The sequence below is a fragment of the Arvicanthis niloticus genome, chromosome 11, assembly GCF_011762505.2.
Source record: "Arvicanthis niloticus isolate mArvNil1 chromosome 11, mArvNil1.pat.X, whole genome shotgun sequence".
In the NCBI taxonomy this organism is placed as follows: domain Eukaryota; kingdom Metazoa; phylum Chordata; class Mammalia; order Rodentia; family Muridae; genus Arvicanthis; species Arvicanthis niloticus.
In genome coordinates, this window is record NC_047668.1 from 79,009,787 (window position 1) to 79,019,143 (window position 9,357).

The 9,357-nt window shown below is 43.8% G+C and overlaps 1 pseudogene; it reads right to left on the reverse strand.

Moving 5' to 3' along the window:
- Positions 1-6,148: 6,148 nt before the first annotated feature.
- Positions 6,149-7,003, reverse strand: LOC117717181 (large ribosomal subunit protein eL8 pseudogene; annotated as a pseudogene).
- Between the last annotated feature and the right edge of the window lie 2,354 nt (positions 7,004-9,357).

Genomic DNA, 9,357 nt, shown 5'->3' on the forward strand with positions numbered 1-9,357 from the left:
GCCACCTGATAAGGATGCTGGGGGACTGAACCAGGCCCTCTTAAGTGCTGCACCACCCCCTGTAGCCTCCACTGTCATTCTAATCTCCCCACCCCCTTCCTCATCTCTGCCTTTCTGTTTCTGAAGTTGCATATGATGGGGGTGGGAGTAGGGGTGAGGTGGGGGTAGGATGGGGTGAGGAATGGGGTGGGAGGGTAAGGTGGGGGCGGGACCAGGTGGGCGTCTAACCCTTTGACTTGACATAGTGTTTTCATGGTCTATTTACACATTCGAATCTATCAGTATTTGCTTCTTTCTATGATCAATATTCCACTGAATGGCTATTGTTACTCTGTCCATTGATAGACATTTAGGTTGTTCATTCTTTTTGGTTATTGTGAATGACATAGCCATCAACATTTGTAAACAAGTTTTGTTTAAATGACTGTTTTCAGTTCTTTTGGGTTTACACCCATTGTGGTTGTCAGAACGCTGGGATTCCACGTTTTATTTATCAAGGAACACAAAACTGGTGCACATAGTGACTGTGCTGTGCTAGCTATTCTACGATCTCTATTACACGACACTTCTCCATTTCATTGAGAACATTTCTTATTTTCAGTTTTCCTCTGAGTGTAGTCCCCCTAGTAGGCATGAACAGTGGTTTATAGCAGTTTGCTTTGATCCAGATCATAGCAACTGGACCATGGTTGCATTTTGGAATCTATATTTGAGAAGGATGATAGGTAGACCCAGTTCATGTGGCTGAGGGGTCATTCCCATAGCTGAAACACCAATTTTATAGTTGCAAAGGTCTGGTTTGGGTCTCTTTATACATCCCTGGAACTCAGTATGTAGATCAGGCTGGACTGGAACTCACAGAGATCTGTGTGTCTCTGCAGCATGAGTGCTGGGATTGAAGTGTGAGCCACCACAGCCCGGCTCTTTTTCTTTTTTAATGAAAGGTATATTTATTTTTATTTATATGAATACACAGCAGCTGTCTTCAGACACACTAGAAGAGAGCATCGGATCCCATTCCAGATGGTTGTGAGCCACCATATGGTTGCTGGGAATTGAACTCAGGACCTCTGGAAGAGCAGTCAGTGCTCTTAACCACTGAGCCATCTCTCCAGCCCTTCTTTTTCTTTTTTAAGGTTAACTTTAGTTAAAAACAAAACAAAACTTTGGTTAGCGTGCAGAGAAATAAGCTTTGCTCTGACATTTTGTACACATATTTGGTTACACTGTGCCGAGATCCTTCTAAGTCCCCACAACTGCTACGTTTCTGGCTTCAGTCTTTGGTTGGAGTGGCCTGCACTCCTGTCTCGGGCCCTATACCTTCTCCTTTTTACCGACCATGGTTATGCCTTTTTGTGGAATTTTTTTTGCAAATATGTAGAACCTGGGGCAACAACCAGTCTCTGTCACCCTTACAACCAACTTAAGGGGAGCTTCAGACTGTAAACCAAAACACAAAACCTCCAAGTGACTCCCATTTCTTTTCCCCTAAAAATCCCTTTGTGTGACTTTAATGACCTTGTCTCTATCTATCACCCCAGTGGAATTTGGAGGCAAATTTTGTGTCAAGGTCAGCCAGTGTTCATGCTGAATCCTCAAGGGAGGGCAGCCAGCTCTCGATTTCACTCTTGATGTTTGTTCTGGACTTTCCCTCCCTAATAACAGAATTTTTTGGTCAGCTTGCAGGTTATGTTTTATTGTTTCAACTGTCACCGGTAATCTCCCCTTCTCCCCCTCTTACACCACACACACACACACACACACACATGCACTCATATACGCACACACATGCACATACTCCCTCTCCCTCCCCCCTCTCTCACACACATACACACACACATGCATGCACACATACATGCACACACATGCACACACTCCCCCTCCCTCCCTCCCTCTCTCTCTCTCTCTCTCTCTCTCTCTCTCTCTCACACACACACACACACACACACACACAGACACATATATTTTATACACATGCACAAACACACATGCACATGCACACACGCACACACATACCTCTCTCTCACACATACACACACTCATACACATCTTTCTCACACACATACATACATGCATACACACACCCTCCCTCTCCCCCTCTCTCTCTCTTTCCCCTGTCCCCCCTCACCCCACAGAGAGCTCTACAAGGCAGCCAGGCCACAACACAGTTGTGGAGAAAGAACTGTCAACTGAGATTTCTAAAGAACAGTATTCTGCTTCCATTCCTGCCTCTGGCTTCACTCTGCATTGCTTCGAGAGTTACGAGACTATCTGTTTTTCCATCTGTGGAAGTAGAGGAGAAAAATAATACTTTCTCTGCCTGCACAGAAATACAAGTTAAAATTAGGCCATGGATGTGAACATTCTATGAAGTGAAAAAATATAAATTACTGTATCCATAAAAACAAAGTAGTGAGCTCCCACTCCCAAACACCAAATTCAAAGTACTTGCTCAATAATTACTGGGATTTAGCTTTTATTACTTTAAAGGATAAATCTGTCTCTTTATCCACTTTTCTTGAACATTGATAGATACTTTAAAAAATTACAAATAAGTAAAACAAGAAATGGGTGTCGAGATGGTTCTGAGCACTGGCTGCTCTTCCAGAGGACAGGAATTCAGTTCCCAGCACTCACAGGGCAGCTCACAACTGTCTGTAACTCCAATTCCAGGGGATCTGACACCCTCACACAGATATACAGGTAGACAAAACACCAATGCACTTAAAATAAAAATAAATTAACTCAAAGAGAAAAGAAAAACAGGAGACATATGGCCTGTCCTGTTTTGGGCTGGATTTTTTTGGTGTCAGTGGTGTTTCTGCTGTTGACGGATCTCACTTTATACTCCTAACTTGCAACTTGCTATGTAGATCAGAGTGACCTCAGACTCACTGTGGAGTCAAGGGTCAGCTTGGACTTTTGATCTACCTGCCTCATATTCTCTGGTGCTATAACTTGGAATTGTAAACATGTGTTACTAATGTTTCCAAATTTGTTACACATTGCCGGGAATGGAAGTCTTTGAAAATTTCTCATGTCTATGAACTACTTCTGGAGATTGTGACATATTTGGTCTGATCTGTAGCATGAACTTTGAACATTTTAAAAATACCCTCTTAATGATTCAAATGTACAAATCTGGGAATTATTACCTTTAAGTCTCATTCTTAAACAAAATTTGGTTCTGTATATTTTTAGATTAATTCTCACCTAAGCCTGCCCTTGCGCCATTCCTGGGTGTTAGGAAACAGCAGGAAGTTAAACTGGAATCCTTCCTTCCTACTGCGACTGCCTTGATCCCCATTAGTGGAATTGAAATCTCTGCTCTAAGTGCAGGGAACCCGTTAATGGAAGCTTCCTAGATTTACATCCACACTTCCTGTTCTGCTGGGTGTTCCCTCCTGCCACCTAGATCAGGGGCTCCGTCCCTCCTCTCCTTCCCTTTTTCCCTCTCTCTCTCTCTCCCTCCCTCCCTCCCTCCCTCCCTCCCTCCCTCCCTCCCTCCCTCTTTCCCTATTCCTATTCAAATGGTATCTCTCTGTACCCAAGAGGCCACACAGGTTTGACTTCCTGCTATTGACCCTTCTTCCTGTGTAAAATTTCTGTGTCCATTTATGTCACATCCAGGCAGCCAGGCTGGAGTTGCTCTGGCGTCATCCCAGTCTGACATGTCTCATCGTTCAGCCCCTGACCGGCCTGATAAAGCCATTTTGTACTTCTGTACTTAGCTAGTTCTGCCTGAGTTGGGGCCAGATTGGATCTGCTGTTGATTGAGGAATATAACAAACCCTACAGGAACTCTCCCCTGCTCTGCCTGATAGCACATCTGCCAGTCGGAAGCCTGGGTGATCTGAATGTGGGAGTTCATTCCCTTGGTCCTCTAAGGCTGCCCGCTGTCCTAAGAGAATATATAGATTCAAATCTGCAAGAAGTGTGAATGCCTAAAGTAAAAACAAGGGCTGCTGTTTCCCTAGGACACTGGCCCTGTTCAGGGTCAGTCACTGTCATCTGCTCGGGCCCTCTCTGGAACAGAGGCTGATTTCCAGGGATGGGAATGGGAGTGGAGACAACAGCAGAATAAGTGATACTTTCAGTCCAATGAGCATTACAGAGCTTATTCAGGCCGTATGGTACCTCTGACAGTCCTCATTGGCTCTCTCCTACTTGTTAATCACTCCCCTTCCGTTGGCTACACCCACAATATCAGTCCCAACTGAGAGTAGGAGTCCAGACTAACCTGGAACATCAATAATGGGCCCAGATGATTCTCAGTCTTTAAGAACAACTTACTTCTTTAAGTTGTTTGAATTCTTTTCTCTTTGTGTCTGAGGAACTCAAGTTTTCAAAAATATAATTTGAGATGTTTCAAAGAAATGTGTCATCTGTACACAATACGGACCATAGAGCTCTTTCCATTTCACTCTAGCCTGGGGCAGCAGTTGCTCTGCTGGAGTAGAAGGGTCACTTTCCTCATGAATTGTTAGTGCCACATCACTATTAACAATGACTGAACCTACTGAGCATTTACTATGTAGCAGACAGTGTGTCAAGCACTATTTATGATTAATTTCAGTCCCCCTTGCCCCGCCCTATGGGGGCGTGTTTTATTTATTCATTTCAGCTTGGAGACATCAAAGCCAGAGGCACTGAAAGCTCACACAGCTGGTGAATGGAGGATCCAGGGACAACCTGGTGTGATGACAGCAAAGTTTCTGATCTTATTTTTACAGTTTTCTTTTCTTTTTTTTTCTTTCTTCTTTTTTTTTGGGGGGGGTTGTTTGTTTGTTTGTTTGTTTGTTTTTTCGAGACAGGGTTTCTCTGTGTAGCTCTGGCTGTCCTGGAACTCACTCTGTAGACCAGGCTGGCCTCGAACTCAGAAATCCGCCTGCCTCTGCCTCCCAAGTGCTGGGATTAAAGGCGTGCGCCACCACTGCCCAGCTGCAGTTTTCTGAGATGACTTTTTCCTATGAAACCATGTTTTAAAATCCTAGTTAATGACTAGGTGTTCTGATGCACACCTATAATCTCAGCACTCAGCCTGATCTGTATAAAGAGAAGAGTTCCAGGCCAGCTAGGGATACATAGACTTTGTCTCAAAGTATAATAATAATAATAATAATAATAATAATAATAATAATAATAATGAAATCAAAGCAACATGGGTTGTATGACCTGAGCTTTATCTCCACATCTACAGTGAAAAGAGAGAAATGACTCTTGAAAGTTACCCTCTGACCCTCACACATATGCCTCACACACGTGTCCCCCCCCCCACCAAACACATAAACAGATAAATCCAGGTAACATGGTTTTCTCATTCTGATTTTGAAAACTAAGATCTGTACCATTAGAATTATAAGGGGGGGGGGAATTTTATACTCTTAATTCTTACTTGAAAAATGTTGATTGATCAATAACATTTTGTTTCCCTAGTTCCCAGGAAGGGTTAGAGAAGGGAGCCATTATGACATCCTGAGAAGTGAGCACAGATGCCTCTCAGCCACCAATGTCCTGGCCTGGCTCAGCCACTGCCACCTCTAAAGTTGTCTTTTTTCCTCATTTCACAGAGACCTGGCATGATGACTGCTGGAACCTTTGAAGGAAAAAATGGCAACGTCCAGAAATGAGTCCTGTGGTTTAGAGAGAAAGCACTGGCCTTGTGGTGTGAGCTCATCTTGTTCTACTCTACTTAAAAAGAAATACAGAAGATGAAGAAAGAAGATAAAAAATTCCACTGGGCAGTGGTGGCACATGTCTTTAATCCTAGCACTTGGGAGGCAGAGGCAAGTGGATCCCTGAGTTCGACACCAGCCTGGTCTCCAGGGCAAATTCCAGAACAGGGCTACACAGAGAAATCCTACCTTGAAAAAACAAACAAAGACAAAGCAAAACAAGACAAGACAAAGATGCCAAACAGTTTCTTTAGATACAGAGAATTCTGGTTTCTCTGTGGATCCTGAGCCCTCTGAAGGGCCTAAGAAGAACTTTCCAGATATTCTTTTCACGCTAAAAAAAAAAAAAAACCGAGGCCCCAAGAGACTTGGGGCTACATAGCTGGTTCATTCACCATGATTCTGAGTTTTTCTTTTTCTTTCTTTTTTTTTATATTTCTGTAATATTTATGTACAGAAAACTTAGTGTACATTTAACCCAGTTTGGTGGCGAGTTCTTTTGCCTTTGCCTTCTCCAGCTTGGCAATACGAGCCACAGACTTAGGACCCGGGACGTTGCCTCCCCAGTGGCGGAGGATCTCGTCATATCTGTCATTATAATTGGTCCTAATCGCTTCCACCAGCTTAGCCAGAGCACTCTTGTCTTCCGAGTTAACCTGTGTGATGGCAACAGTGGTGCATGTCTTCCTGTGGACCAGGCGCCCCAGCCTGGCCTTTTCTTAATGATGCAGTAAGGCACCCCCATCTTTCGACACAGGGCAGGCAGGAAAACCACCAGCTCAATGGGGTCTACATCATGGGCAATCACCACGAGCTGAGCCTTCTTGTTCTCCACCAAGGTGGTGACTGTATTGACTCCTGCTCGGAGGACAGGTGGTCTCTTAGTTGGGACGTCCCCTTTGCCAGCAGCTTTCTTCTCAGCACGGGCCAGTAGCCTTTGCTTCTTTTCTTGCTTTGTCTCTGGCCTGTACTTGTGGGCAAGCTTAAGCAGCTGACTAGCTGTTTGCCTGTCCAGGGCCTGGGTGAACTGGTTAATGGCAGGAGGTACTTTGAGCCGCTTATAGAGGATGTCTTTTTGCTGCTGCAGCCTGATGTAGCCGGTCCATTTGACGAAGCGTGTTAGATCTCTTTTGGGCTGGATGTCCTGCCCAACGCTGACGTTCTTGGGCCTTTTCTCAAACAAAGGATTGATCACCTTTTTGGCCTCTTGTTTCTTGACCATGACGGGGGCGGGGCCACCTTCTTCCCGTTGGCCTTCTTTCCTTTGGTCATCTTGTTTGGCGGAGGAGAGACTGAGTTTTTCTACCATTCCCTTTTCTTCACTCCTCCTTTGTGACTTTGCTTCATGTCCATTAGAAAGGAAAAGAGAGATAATTTTTACTTCTTCAAGAAAGGCCAAGGAGAAGCGAAACTTCTAAAAAGATGAGGACTCAAATGATTTAATCTAACTTTAGGAGTAGCCTTGGGTTTCTTAGCAGAGGGAGTAAAGGCAAGGCTCTCTCAAATGAGATTCATTTCTGCCTTCCACCGAAGCAGAAGGGAAACAAATATTGGCTCAATGTGGGTTCAGGCTACAACTTAATTCTTCATCTGTTTGGAGAAACAACCCACAGAGAAAAAAAGGCATAGAATTCTACTCATCGGGTTTGTTGGTGAACTCCTCTGCTTCTGAGCCATCTTGGTGCCCTATGCAGATACAGATGATGTTTAAAAGAGAAATTCAGAATCAAAGTATCCAGTTCTCTTCATTGGGTATCATCAGTACAAACAGGCTGCAGGCTCTGCCCAGGAAAGCTCAGAAACCCTGCTTGAGAAGTGGCTTCCTTTGAAAGCCTTCAAATTGAGGACCAGGACTATTCTCATATATTAAAACAAAACCAAAGAGCATTATCCATCATGGGATCTGGTCCAGGCGAGTGCCCATAGGATCAATCAACCTCTCAAACCTCTCTTGAGGATGACTACTCAGCTACAGTCATGAATTAAAGATGTGATAGAGAGAAGTACATCACTCCTAGTGGTTAACACTACGCTTGCATCAGAAGTGTGAGGTAGCATTTTCCTCAAGGGCTGATAAGATGGACTACAATTGGTTTTAGCCATTGCTTTTCTGACAAACATTTTTTTAAAATTTATTTTTTTTAAGTGGCAAATAAAAAGGAAAATGACTCCAGTGGGAGAGGGGAGGCAAATTATAGCTAAATCATACTTTAAAAGAACAACAATCAATCAATCCAGAACTTTCTATTTTCTGATGCCATGCCTGATTACATCCAATAGGTGCCTTCATGGCTTGTTTCAGTACTTTTCCTATATACTTTCATGTCTCTGATGAACCAGTCTGCCTCCATCTTAGGGTTGGAAGCCATCTCATAGTAAAGACAAACTAGATTCATTCCTGTGTTTAATTATATCTCTGTTTTTCAAGGATTGGGCTATGACCCACCTGAAACCTTAACTACAAATGGTTCTGAATTACCTGTTCTGGGAAATGACAATCATGCTCTTGTTTTAAAATGTTGTTATGAATAACTTATTATGACCACCTATGTGTTTGTTTCAGGAGGCTTTTATGACCAACTTGTTATGCTATGTTCTGCTTCTGTAACTTGGCTGTTCGCCTACCACATCTGGAAACCCCCTACTCCTCAACTATAAAAACCCTTATTTTACCCACATCTAATTCTGATCTCTTGAACCCTGCCTTTAGAGAGAAACAGCCTGGAAACAGAATAAACAAAATCTTGCTTTAATTAGTTTGGCCATGATGATTTGGGTCAGTGGTCTTTCTCCTCACATCTGTGGGATTATATCTCTAAGGCATCAATCCTGTGCTTATGCAAGACTGGTGCAGTAAGGGATGGCAGCCATAACCTCTAGGTTACTTTTTGAGTCCTCAGAGTCTTCAGAATTTTTACAGGTTAGAGTTATGCTAAAATTTTCTGGGAACAGATTGGCAAGCAGGTTGTTTTCGGGGTGACAGTGATCATGCAGGCCCCCCCTCCACCCCCGTCAATGTAACACATGAGGTTTAGAATTCTGTGATTCCCATCTTGAATTCTTGTTGTTGTTTTTGCTTTGTGACAGGGTCTCATGTAGCCCAGGTTGGCCACAAAGTCAGTATACAGCATGAGCACGACACTGAACTTCTGGTATTCCTGCCTCAGCCTGCTAAGCCTGTGATTATAAAATGCATAACACCACCATGCCTGGCTGCCATCAGGGGACTCTTATTATTGCCTTTGTATTTGTGTTCTGCAAATGAAGTCTAAGGGGACAAAGGAATCTTGACTTTCTGTGGTCCTGAGTCAGGATTTCCCTGTCCCCTGGCATCCTGTCCCCTGCCAGGCCTCTTTCCTTCCTCCTATGCTGTGGTTTCTGCCACACTCCACTTGGGGAGATGAATGGGAGTAACAGTGGAGAAGGTGTGTGTTCCTCTGACCTGGGATGAAGATGCCTCTGCACATGTGGCTGGTGACATGTGTCTGCCCAACCAAAGCTCAGAGCCACCTGTAGGCTACAGGCTGGGGCAGAGATGACTGTGTGGTTTCTCATTCTACAAGGGTTCTACTTCATCATTTTACAATAGAACTTCTTGAACAGTGATCATCTTCGAAGACTGGGGATGGGAAAAGGTAGAAAGAAGAAGGTTTCCTGTTTAATCTAGTTTTTAAATAGAGCT